The sequence below is a fragment of the Mobula hypostoma genome, chromosome 5 (assembly GCF_963921235.1).
Source record: "Mobula hypostoma chromosome 5, sMobHyp1.1, whole genome shotgun sequence".
In the NCBI taxonomy this organism is placed as follows: Eukaryota; Metazoa; Chordata; class Chondrichthyes; order Myliobatiformes; family Myliobatidae; genus Mobula; species Mobula hypostoma.
In genome coordinates, this window is record NC_086101.1 from 23,676,015 (window position 1) to 23,695,474 (window position 19,460).

Here is a 19,460-nt window from a genome sequence, read left to right on the forward strand (position 1 = left end):
CATCAGGGAAGGCAGAGCATGATCACAACCCTCCGGCAGGACTGGTGGTGGCCAGGGATGAGCGGGGATGTTGAGAAATTCTGCCGTCATTGTATCATTGGTGCCCAGCATAACCCTGATAAGGGCAGAAAGCTACAGCTGGCAAATCAGCCTCGCCCGAGGGGACCCTGGGAAAACATCCAGATAGACTTCACAGGGCCCCTGCCAAAAAGCAGGGGAAAAAGTTACTGTCAACATGAAGTATTAAAGGTAAACACAAAATAATCTGCAGATGCTGGGATCAAAGCAACACTCACAGTACGCTGGAGGAACTCAGCAGGTCAGGCAGCATCAGTGGAAACGATGAGTCGACGTTTCGGGCCGGAACCCTTCGTCAGGACTGAACAAGGAAGGAGGGGGAAGGATTTGAAGAATGCTTGTATGTTCAGTTGAAAGACCAGTAATTTGAAAGACAAAGGGGTGGGGGAGGGGAAGCAGGGACGTCATAGGCAGGTAAACAATGGGTAGTAGAATAAAGAGGCAGAACTATGAGGGAGGTGATAGGCAGCTGGGGGAGGGGGCAGAGTGAAATAGGGATAGAGGAAGGGAGGGGGAGGGAATTACCGGAAGTTGGAGAATTCTATGTTGATAGTCGTGGTCATACTTTATTGATCCCGGGGGAAATTGGTTTTCATTACAGTTGCACCATAAATAATAAATAGTAATACAACCAAAGATAGTTAAATAGTAATATGTAAATTATACCAAGGGGCTGGAGACTACCTAGACGGTATATGAGGTGTTGCTCCTCCAACCCGAGTTTGGCCTCATCATGGCAGTAGAGGGGGCCACGTATGGACATATCTGAATGGGAATGGGAAGCAGAGTTGAAGTGGGTGGCTACCAGGAGATCCTGTCTGTTGTGGCGGACGGAGCAGAGGTGCTCGACGAAGCGGTCCCCCAATCTGCGTCGGGTCTCACTGATGTAGAGGAGGCCGCACCGGGAGCACCGGATGCAATAGATGACCCCAACAGACTCACAAGTGAAGTGTTGCCTCACCTAGAAGGACTGTTTGGGGCCCTGAATGGTGGCAAGAGAGGAGGTGTAGGGACAAGTGTAGCACTTACGCTTACAGGGATAAGTGCCGGATGGGAGATCCGTGGGAATGGATGTGCAGATAAGGGAGTCATGGAGGGACCGATCCCTGCGGAAAGCAGAGCGGGGTGGAGAGGGAAAGATGTGCTTAGTGGTGGGGTCCTGTTGAAGGTGGCGGAAGTTGCGGAGGATAATGTGCTGGATCCGGAGGCTGGTGGGGTGGTAGGTGAGGACAAGGGGAACCCTGTCTCAGTTGTGGTTGCGGGAGGATGGGGTGAGGGCCGAAGTGCGGGAAATGGAGGAGATGCGGGTGAGGGTATCATTGATGACGGTAGAAGGGAAACCACGATCCTTAAAGAAAGAGGACATTTGAGATGTCCTTGAACGGAAAGCCTCATCCTCAGAGCAGATGTGGTGGAGACGGAGGAACTGGGAATAGGGAATGGCATTTTTGCATGTGGCGGGGTGGGAAGAGATATAGTCGAGGTAGTTATGAGAGTCAGTCCTTAAAGTATTAAAGGACCAAGCGAATCGCTGATCAGAAAGAGCCAGAGAGAAAGAGGATAGTTCTTCCACAGCCCGGTGACCAAGTTATGGTGAGAGTGCTGCCAGAAAGGCCAGGGTTTGCCCCCAGGTGGATAGGTCCACAGACAGTACTCTTAACCAATGATACGTGTGTCTGTGTACAGACTCGGCAAGGCAGCCAGTGGAAACACTGGACCCAGATTAAAGCAAACAACGCACCCTCTTGTTGCTCCCACAGACAGAGCAGGGAACCAAGTGTACCCAGTAACCATGTAATTTCAGAGAACCTAAGAGAGAAACACCAGCCAGCCATGGCAGACCTGACCACAGCTGATGAAAACATACCCGGAGAAAACGCAAAGGCAGAAAACGCCGAGAGCGTGGCAGAAGACACTGAGAACGTGTTGGAAAACCATGAATAGCCTGCTGAAGTGTGATGATGCTAGTACTCTGTAAAGAAGGCTGGTTGCTGAAGGTAGATGATTAATTTTATAGCATAGTATAGAAAATTATTTGGGAAATAGATGGGGAGGGATTTTTGAGTTAAAGCAGAGAAGGCAAGTTCCACCACTTTGATGGCATTTCAGACTGCACACGGCATTTGAAAGCAGTCGCCCCGAGTCTGAGGAGCTGAGCCCTTTTCAGCAGTTGAGCCAGTGATCAACGGAACAGTTCAGAAGGGGGTGCCACCGGACAGAGGTCCTTGCAGACGTTTACATAGAGGCCACCCCAACCCCTTCCTGTACATCGATGAGAGAGCCCGTGGGTACTCCTGGAAGGAGAGTTTCAGTGACCAGAGGATAAAGGGCTGAAGACAAAAGAATGTGATTAAGATGCAGTCAGCCTGCAGGCACATGAAAGGAGCTGCATTCCTAAAGACTTGGAACAGCCTCTCTGCTTAACATTTGGTAGGTAATGCTAGGATAGATATCGAGGTACATAAAATTGGGGGGGAATTTCAAGACAGGGCATTTTTCCTGCCCTATTTGAGCAGATCCTCCTAGGTTGGCCTTTCCTGATACAAATTTAATTTGTCCAGGAGGGCCAAGAGGAGGGACTGTTAGAGTAGTTTTTTTTGGGTAGATGATTTGTTTACACTTAAATGATTTTGGCCACCAGACTTCTATTTTAACTGTTTGACAAAGGACTGTGGATTCAGTCCACCACAATGGGCTTCCTAAAAGGTGTAAATTCCAGATGCTTCTGGTGCCTGATGCTGTAGTTTAGAAGACAGTATTATCTATACATTATAATTATTAATTGTCTTCTATGTTAGCACGTAAAATGCCAACTAAATGTATTATGGATTGAACTAAAGGCTGTGGATACCAACCCAGACATGTTGGCGTCAGAAGGAAAGGATGAAATCCGAAGGTGTGATGTTTGTATGTAACTTCAAAAGGAAGCATTGTCTATGCATTGTCTGTAACATTTTTAAGTAGCGATTGCCTTTGTGTTTAGCATATAAATATCGAGCCCACATTTAGCTAGCAGACCTTTCTGCGGAAAGCATCTCCATCCGTTAAGATGCCTGCTGTACCTTGTTGTGTCGAATAAAGAAGCTGCTTTGTATCTACCAGTGACTCTGTCTCTCCGGTAATTTCATTCACGCTACAACACTACCTCTCTGTAACTCTTATCTATCCTGTCTTTATTCTCCCATATGAGCTGAAGGTCATCCAACTGCAGTTCCAGTTCATTAGCACAGTCTCTGAGAAGCTGCAGATTGATGCATTTTGGGCAGATATAGTTATCAGGGAGGCTGGAGGTCTCCCAGAGTTCCTATATCTCACATGAAGCACATACCACTAACCCTAGATCCATTCTCACCACACTAGCTATGTACTAATAGACAAAGAAAGACTACAACTCAGGATAATTCAAAATAAAAACTTAGCTAAAGGTCAAGATGTCCAAACACTGGCGCATTAATGTAGATAAGTTCGCAAGTTCCCTGGGGAGTGCAATTATGATCAGTGAACCAGGTCCAAGTTATCCATCACCACCACATCCAAGGGACACCTCTCCTCTACTAGGTGGATCTTTTTATAGCAACACACATCAAAGTTGCTGGTGAACGCAGCAGGCCAGGCAGCATCTATAGGAAGAGGCGCAGTCGACGTTTCAGGCCGAGACCCTTCGTCAGGACTAACTGAAGGAAGAGTGAGTAAGGGATTTGAAAGCTGGAGGGGGAGGGGGAGATGCAAAATGATAGGAGAAGACAGGAGGGGGAGGGATAGAGCCAAGAGCTGGACAGGTGATAGGCAAAAGGGGATACGAGAGGATCATGGGACAGGAGGTCCGGGAAGAAAGACGGGGGGGGGTGTGACCCAGAGGATGGGCAAGAGGTATATTCAGAGGGACAGAGGGAGAAAAAGGAGAGTGAGAGAAAGAATGTGTGCATAAAAATGAGTAACAGCTGGGGTACGAGGGGGAGGTGGGGCCTAGCGGAAGTTAGAGAAGTCAATGTTCATGCCATCAGGTTGGAGGCTACCCATAAGGAATATAAGGTGTTGTTCCTCCAACCTGAGTGTGGCTTCATCTTTACAGTAGAGGAGGCCGTGGATAGACATGTCAGAATGGGAATGGGATGTGGAATTAAAATGTGTGGCCACTGGGAGATCCTGCTTTCTCTGGCGGACAGAGCGTAGATGTTCAGCAAAGCGGTCTCCCAGTCTGCGTCGGGTCTCACCAATATATAAAAGGCCACATCGGGAGCACCGGATGCAGTATATCACCCCAGTCGACTCACAGGTGAAGTGATGCCTCACCTGGAAGGACTGTTTGGGGCCCTGAATGGTGGTAAGGGAGGAAGTGTAAGGGCATGTGTAGCACTTGTTCCGCTTACACGGATAAGTGCCAGGAGGGAGATCAGTGGGGAGGGATGGGGGGGACGAATGGACAAGGGAGTTGTGTAGGGAGCGATCCCTGCGGAATGCAGAGAGGGGGGAGGGAAAGATGTGCTTAGTGGTGGGATCCCGTTGGAGGTGGCGGAAGTTACGGAGAATAATATGTTGGACCCGGAGGCTGGTGGGGTGGTAGGTGAGGACCAGGGGAACCCTATTCCTAGTGGGGTGGTGGGAGGATGGAGTGAGAGCAGATGTACGTGAAATGGGGGAGATGCGTTTAAGAGCAGAGTTGATAGTGGAGGAAGGGAAGCCCCTTTCTTTAAAAAATGAAGACATCTCCCTCGTCCTAGAATGAAAAGCCTCATCCTGAGAGCAGATGCGGCGGAGACGGAGGAATTGCGAGAAGGGGATGGCGTTTTTGCAAGAGACAGGGTGAGAAGAGGAATAGTCCAGATAGCTGTGAGAGTCAGTAGGCTTATAGTAGACATCAGTGGATAAGCTGTCTCCAGAGACAGAGACAGAAAGATCTAGAAAGGGGAGGGAGGTGTCGGAAATGGACCAGGTAAACTTGAGGGCAGGGTGAAAGATGGAGGCAAAGTTAATAAAGTCAACGAGTTCTGCATGCGTGCAGGAAGCAGCGCCAATGCAGTCGTCGATGTAGCGAAGGAAAAGTGGGGGACAGATACCAGAATAGGCACGGAACATAGATTGTTCCACAAACCCAACAAAAAGGCAGGCATAGCTAGGACCCATACGGGTGCCCATAGCTACACCTTTAGTTTGGAGGAAATGGGAGGGGCAAAAGGAGAAATTATTAAGAGTAAGGACTAATTCCGCTAGACGGAGCAGAGTGGTGGTAGAGGGGAACTGATTAGGTCTGGAATCCAAAAAGAAGCGTAGAGCTTTGAGACCTTCCTGATGGGGGATGGAAGTATATAAGGACTGGACATCCATGGTGAAAATAAAGCGGTGGGGGCCAGGGAACTTAAAATCATCGAAAAGTTTAAGAGCGTGAGAAGTGTCACGAACATAGGTCGGAAGGGATTGAACAAGGGGTGATAAAACAGTGTCGAGGTATGCAGAAACGAGTTTGGTGGGGCAGGAGCAAGCTGAGACAATAGGTCGGCCAGGACAGGCAGGTTTGTGGATCTTGGGTAGGAGGTAGAAACGGGAAGTGCGGGGTGTGGGAACTATAAGGTTGGTAGCAGTGGATGGGAGATCCCCTGAGCGGATAAAGTCGTTGATAGTGTGGGAGACAATGGCCTGGTGCTCCTTAGTGGGGTCACGATCGAGGGGTAAATAAGAGGAGGTATCCGCGAGTTGTCGCTGTGCCTCGGCAAGGTAGAGGTCAGTACGCCAGACTACAACAGCACCCCCTTTATCAGTGGGTTTAATAATAATGTTAGGATTAGTGCGGAGGGAGTGGAGAGCAGAGCGTTCCGAAGGAGTGAGGTTGGAATGGGGACAAGGTGCGGTGAAGTCGAGACGGTTGATGTCCCGTCGGCAATTAGCGATAAAGAGATCCAGAGCAGGCAGAAGACCAGAGCGGGGTGTCCATGAAGAAGAGGAGGGTTGAAGACGGGAGAAGGGGTCATCGGTGGGGGTGGAAGAGTCCTTGCCGAAGAAGTAGGCTCGGAGACGGAGACGGCGGAAGAAAAGTTCCGCATCATGGCGAACACGGAACTCACTGAGGTGTGGGCGAAGGGGGACAAACGTGAGGCCCTTACTGAGAACAGAGCATTCTGCCTCCGACAGTTGAAGGTCGGAGGGGATGGTAAAGACCCGGCACGGATGAGAGCTGGGATCAGAGGGGGGAGGGGGAGGCTGGGGGTGTCAGTGGAGAGGGGAGGGTTGGGGTGAGAGAAAGATGGAGCCTCTGAGGGCCCAGGAGCTGACGGTGGGATCTGAGGAAGACGGGGCTGCGGAGTGGTGGTGGGGGAAGGAGAGACGGGAGTCACAACAGCAGCACATAAAGACCCGGCCTGGTGTTTATAGTTCATTCAGCTATCACCAGTGGGTTTAGTATTTACTGTTCATCTTCAATTATCCTCATGGAAGTAGCAGTGAGCTTTCTCTCCATCTATCTCTGAAATTTTCAAACCCCACCCTTGTAAAAGATTCTCTCTTAACCCCTCGTGAATGTGTTCAAATTCCCAATCTTATACTTCATGCTTTAGGAGCTACTGAAGTACTGAAGCATGTCTTCTTCATGACCAACGGACATCTTATTCCCATTATAATTGCTGCTCTCTTACTGTAAACATAAGAGGTCCTGCATATGCTGGAAATCTTGTGCAAATGGCATAAAAAGTGCTGGAGGAACTCTGTAAGTCAGGCAGCATCTATGGAGGGGAGTAAACAGTCGATGTTTCAGGCTGAGACCCTTCAAGACACATGAAGGGTCTTGGCCCGAAATATCGACTCTCCTCTATAAATGTCTGATATGTCTGATTTGTTGAGTTCCTCGAGCATTTTAAGTATGTTACTCTTTCATTGTTCAATCAGGTTTAATGGGATTGGTATTAAGATCCTGCCTGAAAATCTAGTACAATTAACAATCAACAGATCTGGTATGCTGAACACCATCAGGCCCCACACAGCCCAAACTGTTTATTCAAAGATCTGCCAGAATCCAAAGGTAACCCCTATTTCACCAACATATAATGAACCCATAAAAGATTGTAATGCAGACTGTTCATCTGCCTCTGCATTTCCCCCTTCTCTTAGTCTACTGGTGCAGCAATCCCAAATATTCCATGCAGCTTGGTGCTGAAATTGTATCGTTTTCTGCTCTCTTTTTGAGCTGTCCAAGTTCACCTTAACCATGAATACCCTTCTCCCAGACAATCAATGCTATTTCTTACTATCTTTCAGAGCCTAATGTTAATAGTTCTCTCTCCTCAAGTATTGTTCTTCCTACCCTCAAATCTCTCCTCATCACATTCTGCACAAAGTCTCCACTGCCACTGCAAATTTTTGGGATGAACTGCTACACAGCCCTAGCATCTTTCTCCACACTCTCTTCACAAACCCACAGTTGGCAAAAAGTGAACTATTGTCCCTTTGGTGATGGACTGGGCTGGGAGGGGTCCCTCTCATCACCAGCCAGGCAAGGTTTGGTGCCTGTTAGTGATAACTGGCAATTAGGCATTCTGCCAAATGCTCTGGACATTTTGCTCAGGGAACCACCCAAGGGTATCCGTCAAGTACTTCTTCTGCAGTGTCTGAAGGGTGTTCCAGGCTGACCATTGCCTGATTGACTTGAGGTCACAGGTGCTGGTCTGGAAGAACGTTTCAATGAAGGACAAGTAGTGTTATATCGAGCTGACTGGCACCTTCTGCAACAATGGGGCCAAACCTGTCCTTCGCAACACCGGGCACAGACTGAATCTTGGCACATAGCAGTACTCGCTGTCCAAGTACTTAGGCTCCACATACAGTATGATGCAGTCACACATGAAGGTGGACATCACGGTGAGGCCAAGATTGGGTACGTTCTTGTCCCCATTGCTCAGGAGCTTGTACATTATGTCCAGTCTGGACAGCTCCATCTTGGATCCCCCAAATGAACATGGTTAACAAATGAGAAAATCTGCAGATGCAGGAAATCCGAGCAACACACACAAAATGCTGGAGGAACCCAGCAGCCCAGGCAGCATCTATGGAAAAAAGTACGGTTGAAGTTTCAAGCCGAAAGCCTTTGGCAGGACGGGAGAAAAAAAGCTGAGGAGTAGATTTGAAAGGTGGGGGGAGGGGAGAGGAAATTGACCAGGTGAATTTGAGGGCAGGGTTGAAGTATCACCCCACCAGCCTCCACATCCTGCATGTAATTCTCCAAAACTTCCACCACCTCCAACTGGATCCCACTACCAAATACATCTTTACCTCCCCCCCCCAACTTTCTGCTTTCCTCAGGGATCGCTCCCCACATGACTCCTTTGTCCATTCGTCCCTCCCAATGATCTCCCTCCTGGCACTTATCCTTGTAAGTGGAACAAGTGCTACACCTGCCCCTACACCTGCTCCCTCACTACCATTCAGGGCCCCAAACAGTCCTCCCAAGTGAGGCAACACTTCACCTCTGAGTCTGTTGGGGTGATATATTGTGTTCGGTGCTCCTGATGTGGCCCTCTGTGTATCGGTGAGACCCGGAGTAGTTGGGAGACCACATCACCGAGAATCTATGCTCAATCCACCAGAAAAAGCAGGTTCACCCAGTGGCACCCATTTCAATTCCACTTCCCATTCCAATACATCCATCCACGGCCTCCTCCACTGTCGTGATAAGGCCACACTTAGGTTGGAAGAACAACACCTTACATTCCATTTGGGTAGCCTCCAACCTGATGGCATGAACATCGATTTCTCAAACTTCCAGTAATGCCTTCCCCTCCCCTTCACAATTTCCCATCCCCTTTTCCCTCTCTCAAATTATCTCTTTGCCCACCCATCGCCTCCCTCTGGTTCTCCTCCACGCCCCCACTTTTTTTCATGCATGGCCTTCTGTCTCTTTCACCAATCAACATCCCAGCTCCTTACCTCATCCCTCCCCCTCCAGGTTTCACCTATCGCCTGGTATTTCTCTCTCCCCTCTCCCCACCTTTCAAATCTACTCTTCAGCTTTTTTTTCTCCAGTCCTGCTGAAGAGTTTCGGCCAGAAATGTCGACTGTACTTTTTTCCATAGATGCTGCCTGGCCTGCTGGGTTTCTCCAGCATTTTGTGTGTGCTGCTATGAAGATAGTTCAGGGGATTTACAAGCTGAATGAGCAGGGTATGGACTACACCAGCGCCAAGTACAGCAGTCCTGAGAGCACCTCACACCTAATGACTAGGTTCTTCCCAGTTATCAAAAAGGAGTGCCCTCTCCACAGTCCCAATATCTGTTTTAGCTTCCCAGTCCACTCCATCCATTTCTTGGTGCACACCTTGGCCCCTCCATACCAGTTCCTCAGCACCTTCAGATGATCAGACCTATGATGAAGGGGACAGTGGACCAGTTGGGCCAATTGTTGAAGACCATGGTCTCGCTCTTTGTGTGGTTAACTTTGGATCCTGATGCCAACTCAAATTGGAAACAGATGCTGATCAATCTGTGAACCGACCTCTGATCCAAGCAGAAGACAGTGGTGTCATCCATTTATAGGGAGGTTTACACTTGGGTCCCTCCACTGCCTGGCAATGTTACCCATCTTATGCTCTCATCCTTCCTGATGGATTTGACAAAGGGTTCTAAAGAGCAAAGAAAACACGGGAGAGTGGCCAACCTTGCCTGACTCCAAACTTGATGGGGAAGCTATCTGTTTCCACTCATTGATTTGGACTGCTTTACACATGCTCCTGTTGAGCAGTTGGATCCAATTCCTCCCCAAATCCCACTTTGGAGAGCACATCCATCACATACTTGTGTGATTTCCTGTCAACTGCTTTCTCCTGGTCCAAGCTGACTATCCCTGAGCAGCAATAGGCTGTCAAAGATCTTCCTGCCAGGTACAGCATAGGTTTGGTCCAGATGGATTATCTATCCCAGAGTGGACTTGACCCTGTTGGCAATGGCCTTGGACAGGATCTTGTAGTCTAATGGATCTCCAATTCTTTATGTCATCCATCTCCATCTTCTGCTTGTAGATGGGGGTAATGAGTTTGACATACTCCCAGTTGGAAGCATAGTGGTGTACACTTCCAGCAGGTCTGTACCCATCCAGACCCTCAGAATTGATTTTCTCAATGCTTTCTGGACCACCAGTGAATAGGTGAACTAAAGAGGAATTTCAAGGTTCTCCAATCTGCGTACTCCCCTTTTTGGTTCCTCAATGTTCTCTGGTGTCGACAGTTTGATGTTCTGTTTCCATGTCCTCCTACCTGTCTTCTGGTCCTCCTGTAAGTAACAGGAGGTTCAGAGGAGGCAGTGGTCAAAGAACATCAGCGTGATGTCAGTAGATCTGACTGTGATGGGCTATGACACAAAGAGGTAGTTGATCTGTGAGCGAGCTGAGCCATCTGACCATCACCAGATGGGTTGCGGTTGTGTGCCATCTGCATGGGTGCTGATGGCATTGCTCAGTTTGGTGACTTTAACTATTTCCATCAGGAGATTGGAGGTACTGTCCATTCTGCTGTCAACACCTCAGGATTGTTCTGCCACATCGATAACGCAGTTGACGTTACCGGCCAGAATAACTGGCCAGGACATTGCCAATAGCGGTGGGAGCTGTTGGAAGACAGCCAGTCACTCACACTGCACGATACACGTTAATTAGTCAGAGTGGGGTGTTTCAGCACATTATGTCTGACATGAAGAGACATCTCCAACCACCTCTCTAACTTGGGTAATTGAGAAGTTGCCTTCCCACAGCAGAATCCCCAGGCCAAAAGTGTGACAATCATTGCCCCCATCCCCCAACCATATAGATAAACAATGAAGCCACTATCGTGACCACTCCCAGTAGTTGCCGAGGTGTAGTAACAGGCACTCTTTTAAGAAAATCATATCACCCTTGACCGTGGCAAGGAATTGTGAGGTATCGACACATTGCACAGTGCTGTTCACCCTGGGCAGATTTAAAGATGTCAGTTTTAATTCCATGATTGAGTTCTGGAATCACAGTTTGAGTCTACCGTCACTCAGTCTGAGCTGTCATGCCCACATCTTTGGTAAAAACCCCCACCCTCTAACTCTCTAACCTGGATACTGCTTTCCTCCCGGTCACCTGAAGCTGGGGGCTAGTGGGCTCAATACAGCTCCTGGTCACTGAAACTGGTACAATTTAGACCATAAGACCATAAGACACAGGAGCAGAATTAGGCCATCTGGCCCACTGAGTCTGCTCTGCTATTCAATCATGGCTGATCCTTTTTTCCCCTCCTCAGCCCCACTTCCCAACCTTCTCCCCGTAACCTTTGATGCCATGTCCAATCAGAACCTATCAAGCTCTGCTTTAAATATACCCAACGTGCTGGCCTCCACAGCTGACTGTAGTAACGAATTCCACATAGTCACCACCCTCTGGCAAAAGAAATTTCTCTGCTTCTCTATTTTAAATGGATGCTACTCTATCTTGACGCTGCGCCCTCTAGTCCTAGACTCCCCCATCATGGGAAACATCCTTTCCACATCTACTCTGTCCAGGCCTTTCAACATTCGAAAGGTTCCAATGAGATCCTCCCGCATCCTTCTAAATTTCAGCGAGTATAGACCCAGAGTCATCAAACGTTCTTTGTATGATCACCCTTTCATTCCTAGAATCATCCTTGTGAATCTGTCCAATGGCAGCACATCTTTCCTTAGATGAGGAGCCCAAAACTATTCACAATACTCAAAGTGAGGCCTCAGCAGTGCCTTATAAAGCCTCAGCATTACATCCCTGCTCTTGTATCCCAGACCTCTTGAAATGAAAGCAAACATTGCATTTGCCTTCCTCACCACCAACTCTACCTGCAAGTTAATTTTTAGGGTGTTCTGCACAAGGACTCCCAAGTCCATTTGTATCTCAGATTTTTGGATTTTCTCACCATTTAGAAAATAGTCTGCATATTTATTTCTACTACCAAAGTGCATGACTATGCATTTTCCAACATTGTCAACATTGTATTTCATTTGCCACTTTCTTGCCCATTCTCCTGATCTAAGTCCTTCTGCTACCTACCTGTTTCCTCGACACTACCTACCCCTCCACCAATCAGTATTGGATCTGCAAACTTGGCAACAAAGTCATCCATTCCATCATCTAAATCATTGATAAACAGCATTAAAAGAAGTGGTCTCAATATCAACCCCTGCGGAACACCAATAGTCACAGGCAGCCAAAGAGAAAAGGATCCTTTTATTCCTACTCACTGCCTCCTACCAATTTGTCAATGCTCTAACCATGCCAGTAACTTTCCTGTAATACCACAGGCTCTTAACTTGGTAAGCAGCCTCATGTCTGGCACCTTGTCAAAGGCCTTCTGAAAGTCCAAATATACAATATCCACTGCATCCCTTTTATCTATCCTACATGTAATCTCCTCAATGAACAGGTTTGTTGGGCAAGATTTTCCCTTAAGGAAACCATGCTAACTTTGTCCTATCTTGTCCTGTGTCACCAAGTACTCCATAATCTCATCCCTAATTTAGATGCTATGATGATCTCAGTTTCCTGGGGTTTTGGGGGTGTCTGCAGAATTCCTTCCCCATCAATATTTGCCTGTTGGCTCCTTTCTTCCTTGTTCTCTCCAGTTTGGCACTTGCTTTACTGCATTGTCAGTTTCCTGCACGTGCTTCATCCTCTGATGAGAAAAGGTTGTCTGTCTGCTGACCTACCCTTTCCTTCCTATATTCCTTTTATACTCAGCAGCCTGTCCCTTGGATGGTGTCTTCTGGGACTTCTCCCTCTTCATATCCACCATTTTTCCTCTTGTTCTCTTACCCTATCCTCCTCCATTGAGTTCTTCTCGTCTTCTGGAAAGGCCTGGGGTTTTTCAACTGGGGAAGTTGGGGGCACGTGCTGGTGGGCCTTTCCTCAGTCCCAGTCTTTTTTGGTCTTGTCAATGGCTTCTTTGCTGTGGTGGGTGCTTTGACATTTGACTGGGTATTATTGGTGGCAAGTCCGAATCTTATTGCCTGAGCTTAAATACCAGTACGTTTTGGGAAAGTCTTGCAGAGGTAGCCTGCCTCTCCACACAGGCTGCAGCATTTTCTTCCCTGCATTCCTTTGTCTGATGTCCTCAAAAAGGCGGCATACATTTTTAAGCACACCCAGGACATGTCCTCTTCTGGGGTGCCAATAGATAAGGGTGACAGGCGGCAGCTCTGATGGAAATGATGGAAACGTTCAAATACTCTCATTTTAGCCTGCTACAGCTGAGAACCACAGCTACAGCCAAGAACCGCAACTGCATCTAAGGTCTGTACAGTTAATAAAGGCATTCTAATGTGATTAAATAATCCATTGCTGCTCAAAACCGACGGAAATAGATCAGACTTTGGTCGGCACACTGTTTCTTTAAGACAGAGGTGGAAGCAAGGTTATCATGCTGGACTAATGATGTGTTTTTTAAAAAAACGAGGATTTTACTCCCCATACCGACTATCTTCCTGGCAAATGTACAGTCTCTGGTAAATAAAATTGAAGATCTCACAGCTAGGGTGCTACATCAGAGGACATTAGGACCACTTGCATCTTTTGCATCACGGAATCTTGGTAAACATAGAATATAGAATAGTACAGCACATTATAGGCCCTTCGGCCCACAATGTTTGCTGACCCTCAAACCCTGCCTCCCATATAACCCTCCACCTTATATTCTTCCATATACCTGTCTAGTTGTCTCTTAAACTTCACTAGTGTATCTGCCTCCACCACTGACTCAGGCAGTGCATTCCACGCACCAACCACTCTCTGAGTAAAAACCCTTCCTCTAATATCCCCCTTGAACTTTCCACCCCTTACCTTAAAGCCATGCCCTCTTGTATCGAGCAGTGGTGCCCTGGGGAAGAGGCACTGGCTATCCACTCTATCTATTCCTCTTATTATCTTGTACACCTCTATCATGTCTCCTCTCATCCTCCTCCTCTCCAAAGAGTAAAGCCCTAGCTCCCTTAATATCTGATCATAATGCATACTCTCTAAACCAGGCAGCATTCTGGTAACACACATCAAAGAGGTGCAGTCGACGTTTCAGGCCGAGACCCTTCGTCAGGAACGTCGACTGCACCTCTTCCTACAGATGCTGCCTGGCCTGCTGCGTTCACCAGCAACTTTGATGTGTGTTGCTTGAATTTCCAGCATCTGCAGAATTCCTGTTGTTAGCATTCTGGTAAATCTCCTCTGTACCCTTTCCAATGCTTCCACATCCTTCCTATAGTGAGGCGACCAGAACTGGACACAGTACTCCAGGTGTGGCCTAACCAGAGTTTAATAGAGCTGCATCATTGCATAGCGACCCTTAAACTCTATCCCTTGACTTATGAAAGCTAACACCCCATAAGCTTTCTTAACTACCCTGTCTACCTGTGAGGCAACTTTCAGGGACCTGTGGACATGTACCCCCAGATCCCTCTGTTCCTCCACACTACCAAGAATCCTGCCATTTACTTTGTATTCTGCCTCGGAGTTTGTCCTTCCAAAGTGTACCACCTCACACTTCTCTGGGTTGAACTCCATCTGCCACTTCTCAGCCCACTTCTGCATCCTATCAATATCTCTCTGCAATCTTCAACAATCCTCTACACTATCTACAACACCACCAACCTTTGTGTCGTCTGCAAACTTGCCAACCCACCCTTCTACCCCCACATCCAGGTCGTTAATAAAAATCACGAAAAGTAGAGGTCCCAGAACAGATCCTTGTGGGACACCACTAGTCACAATCCTCCAATCTGAATGTACTCCCTCCACCACAACCCTCTGCCTCCTGCAGGCAAGCCAATTCTGAATCCACCTGGCCAAACTTCCCTGGATCCCATGCCTTATGACTTTCTGAATAAGCCTACCGTGTGGAACCTTGTCAAATGCCTTACTAAAATCCATATAGATAATATCCACTGCACTACCATCATCTATATGCCTGGTCACCTTGTGGCGACCCACTTTCTAGCACACATGAACTGGCTCACGAAACAGCACGCGCAGGCAGAGGGCCGGCCCCAAAAAGGGTGCCAGGCCATCTTCACCAGCAGGGGAAATTCCCGCACGCGGAAAGGGTCTGGGAATATGCGTTCCCCACAACAGTCCCGCCCGGGGAAGGCAGGAACGGGAAGGCTTTAAAGCAGGCCGCGAAGTTTGAATAAATCTCTTTCATCGCAACTCCAACTCACCGACTCCGTTTGGTTATTTTAGCGCTGTGTGTAGCACACCACTACAATTGGTTACCCCGACGGCCCAAACGATATTTGGACCAGAGATGACCGACGCCGCATCTGTTCACGCAGTTTCATTAAAACAGCCAAGATTTTGGCCGCTGAGACCCCGTCTGTGGTTCGAACAAGCAGAAGCTCAATTCCACATTCGGCAGATAACCTCGGAGTCCACTCGCTACTACTACGTGCTGAGCTCCCTCGACCAGGAGACTGCTGCACAAGTTGAAGAATTTATACAGTCGCACCCGGAGGACGGCAAATACACAGTATTCAAAGCCCTGCTCATAAGGACTTTCGGACTCTCACGGCACGAACGAGCACGCCGCTTAATGCACCTGGATGGTTTAGGAGACAGGCCGCCGTCAGCATTAATGAACGAGATGCTGGCCCTGGCTGAAGGACCTCATGTTTGAGCAGGCGTTCGTAGAGCAACTGCCCGAGGACATATGCCTGCTGCTGTCCGACGCAGATTTCAGCAACCCCCGGGAGGTGGCGGCCCGAGCAGATGTGCCGTGGAATGCCAGGAAAGAGAGAGGGGCATCCGTCACACAGATCACCAAGCCGCGTGCCCAGCGGCAGACTAGACCAGGCCCGGCAGCAGAGCCTACAAAACCCGGCGATGGGAGTGAGGAGCCCAATGAACAATGGTGTTTCTACCACCAGCGGTGGGGCACAGAGGCCCGCTGCCGCAGACCACCCTGCAAATTCCCGGGAAACGCCAGGGCCCAGCCACCGCTGATGGCTACGGCGGCTGGCCATCAGGACAGTCTCCTGTACGTCTGGGACAAGCAGTCGGGACGCCGCTTTTTGGTCGACACCGGAGCGGAGATCAGCGTCTTACCTCCAACGAGTTACGACACCCGCAACAGAGAACCGGGACACACCCAAAGGGCTGCAAATGGCAGCACAATACGAACCTACGGCACCCGCACAGTGCGGCTACAGTTCAGCTCCAGCCGGTTCACGTGGGACTTCACACTGGCCGCCGTGGCCCAACCACTCCTGGGGGCGGATTTTCTACGAGCCCACAGCCTGCTGGTCGACCTGCAAGGGAAGCGATTAGTCCACGCCAAGACATTTCAAACGTTCTCCCTGGGTGAAGCACAGTTGCCAGCCCCACACCTGGACTCCATCACGCTGTCCGACGACGAATTCACCAGGGTCCTGGCAGATTTCCCATCGGTACTGACACCGCAGTTCACGGCAGCCATGCCCAGACACGGAGTACAGCACCACATCCCGACCCAGGGACCACCCCTCCACGCCCGTGCTTGAAGGCTTCCCCCGGACAAGCTCCGACTGGCGAAGGAGGAGTTCAAGAAGGTGGAGGAATTGGGGATCAAACGACGGTCCGACAGCCCATGGGCCTCCCCCCGAACATGGTGCCCAAGGCAATGGGGGGGCTGGAGACCATGCGGTGACTACCGCAGGCTGAACGAGGCTACAACGCCAGACCGCTACCCTGTGCCGCACATTCAAGACTTCGCAGCAAACCTACGCGGCGCAAGGATCTTTTCCAAGGTAGACCTCGTCCGGGGATACCATCAAATCCCCGTACATCGGGACGACATCCCCAAAACAGCACTTATCACCCCGTTCGAACTTTTCGAATTCCTCCGAATGCAGTTTGGTCTAAAGAATGCCGCACAGACTTTCCAGCGGCTAATGGACGCGGTGGGACGCGACCTAGACTTTGCATTCATCTATTTGGACGACATCCTCATAGCCAGCAGTAGTCGGAAGGAACATCTGTCCCACCTTCGCCAGCTCTACTCCCGCCTGAGTGAATTTGGCCTTACAATCAACCCGGCCAAATGCCAGTTCGGACTCGATACTATCGACTTCCTGGGCCACAGGATTACTAAAGACGGGGCAACCCCGCTGCCCGCCAAGGTAGACGCGGTCCGCCACTTCCCCCAACCCAACACAATCAAAGGCCTGCAGGAATTCGTGGGTATGGTGAATTTCTACCACCGTTTCCTCCCCTCAGCAGCCCGAACCATGCGCCCTCTGTTCACTCTAATGTCGGGTAAGGGCAAGGACATTACCTGGGATGACGAGGCCGCAGCCGCTTTCGTTAAAACCAAAGAAGCCTTGGCAAACGCCACGATGCTAGTGCACAACAGGAATTCTGCAGGTGCTGGAAATTCAAGCAACGCACATCAAAGTTGCTGGTGAACGCAGCAGGCCAGGCAGCATCTCTAGGAAGAGGTACAGTCAACGTTTCAGGCCGAGACCCTTCGTCTGATGCTGCCTGGCCTGCTGTGTTCACCAGCAACTTTGATGTGTGTTGCTACCATACAGGCCCTGTCCCAGGGGGTGGACTATGCAGCGCTGGCAAAGGCACAGCAGGCAGACGCTGAGATCCCCAGTTACAGGACTGCAGTCTCCGGTTTGCAGCTCCAAGACCTCCCCGTAGGCCCAGGTGAGAGGACCCTACTGTGTGACGTAGCTACCGGCCAACCCCGCCCCGTCATCCCAGCAGCCTAGCGCCGGCGGGTTTTCGACTCCATTCACAACTTAGCGCACCCCTCCATCAGGACCACCGTCCGGCTGGTCGCCAACAGGTTCGTGTGGCTTGGACTGCGTAAACAGGTCAGTCAATGGGCCAAAACGTGCATGAAGTGCCAAACGGCCAAGATGCAGCGCCACACCAAGGCTCCACCGCAGCAGTTCGAACCCACCCGGCAGAGGTTCGACCACATCCATGTGGATATCGTGGGGCCCCTGCCAGTGTCGCGAGGAGCGCGGTACCTCCTAACTATGATAGACCGGTTCACCAGATGGCCAGAGGCAGTCCCGCTCAGCGACACCACCTCCGAATCCTGCCCCCGAGCACTGATCGCAACCTGGGTAGCCCGCTTCGGGGTACCGGCCGAGATTACCTCCGACAGGGGCGTCCAGTTCACCTCCAGCCTGTGGTCAGCTATGGCCAGCCTTTTAGGATCGCAGCTACACCACACTACTGCCTACCACCCACAGTTGAACGGACTCGTGGAGCGTTTCTACCATCACCTGGAGTCAGCTCTCATGGCCCGCCTAAAAGGGCCTAACTGGGTGGATGAACTTCCCTGGGTCCTGCTCGGAATCCGCACGGCGCCCAAGGAGGATCTGCACACCTTGTTGGCCGAGTTGGTGTACGGCGCGCCCCTGGTCGTCCCAGGAGAGTTCATACCAGCCCCAAGGGGGCAAGAGGAAGAACCCACAGCAGTCCTGGACAGACTACGGGAGAGGCTAGGTAACCTGGCCCCCATACCCACTTCACAGCACGGACAGAGCCCGACCTGCGTACCCAAAGACCTGCAGAACTGTAAGTTTCTTTTTCTACAACGGGGCGGACACCAGGCACCGCTACAGCGGCCCTACGAGGGGCCGTTTAAGGTGATCAGGAACAACGGGTCCACGTTCGTGCTGGACATTGGGGGGAGAGAGGAGGTTTTCACGGTGGACCGACTCAAACCGGCCCACGTGGACTTGGCACAGCCGGTCCAGGCTCAGGCCCCGCGGCGCAGGGGCAGACCTCCCAAACAGAGGCCGATCCAGACTGTGGACATTGGGGGAGTTATCGCCGGTTCTGGGGGAGGGGGGGTTATGTGGCGACCCACTTTCTAGCATACACGAATCGGCTCACGAAGCAGAGCGCGCAGGCAGAGGGCCGGCCCCAAAAAGGGCGCCAGGCCATCTTCACCAGCAGGGGGAAAATCCCGCGCGCGGAAAGGGTCTGGGAATATGCATTCCCTACAACAGTCCCGCCCGGGTAGGGCGGGAACGGGAAGGCTTTAAAGCAGGCCGCGAAGTTTGAATAAGTCTCTTTCATCGCAACTCCAACTCACCGACTACGTGTGGTTATTTTAGCGTTGTGTGTAGCACACCGCTATAACTTCCTCAAAGAACCTTATCAGGCTTGTTAGACACGATCTGCCCTTCACCAAGCCATGCTGACTGTCCCTGATCAGACCATGATCCTCTAAATGCCCATAGATCCTATCTCTAAGAATCTTTTCCAACAGCTTTCCCACCACAGACGTAAGGCTCACTGGTCTATAATTACACAGACTACCCCTACTACCTTTTTTGAACAAGGGGAAAAGATTCGCCTCTCTCCAATCCTCCGGTACCACTCCCGTGGAGAACGAGGACATAAAGATCCTAGCCAGAGGCTCAGCAATACCT

General features: G+C 50.1%; 1 protein-coding gene across 5 annotated transcripts in view; it reads right to left on the reverse strand.

Moving 5' to 3' along the window:
* The window catches only part of LOC134346687 (hemicentin-2-like), a 101,062-nt gene that overhangs the window by 61,750 nt on the left and 19,852 nt on the right, over nucleotides 1–19,460 (reverse strand). The window lies entirely within an intron of this gene.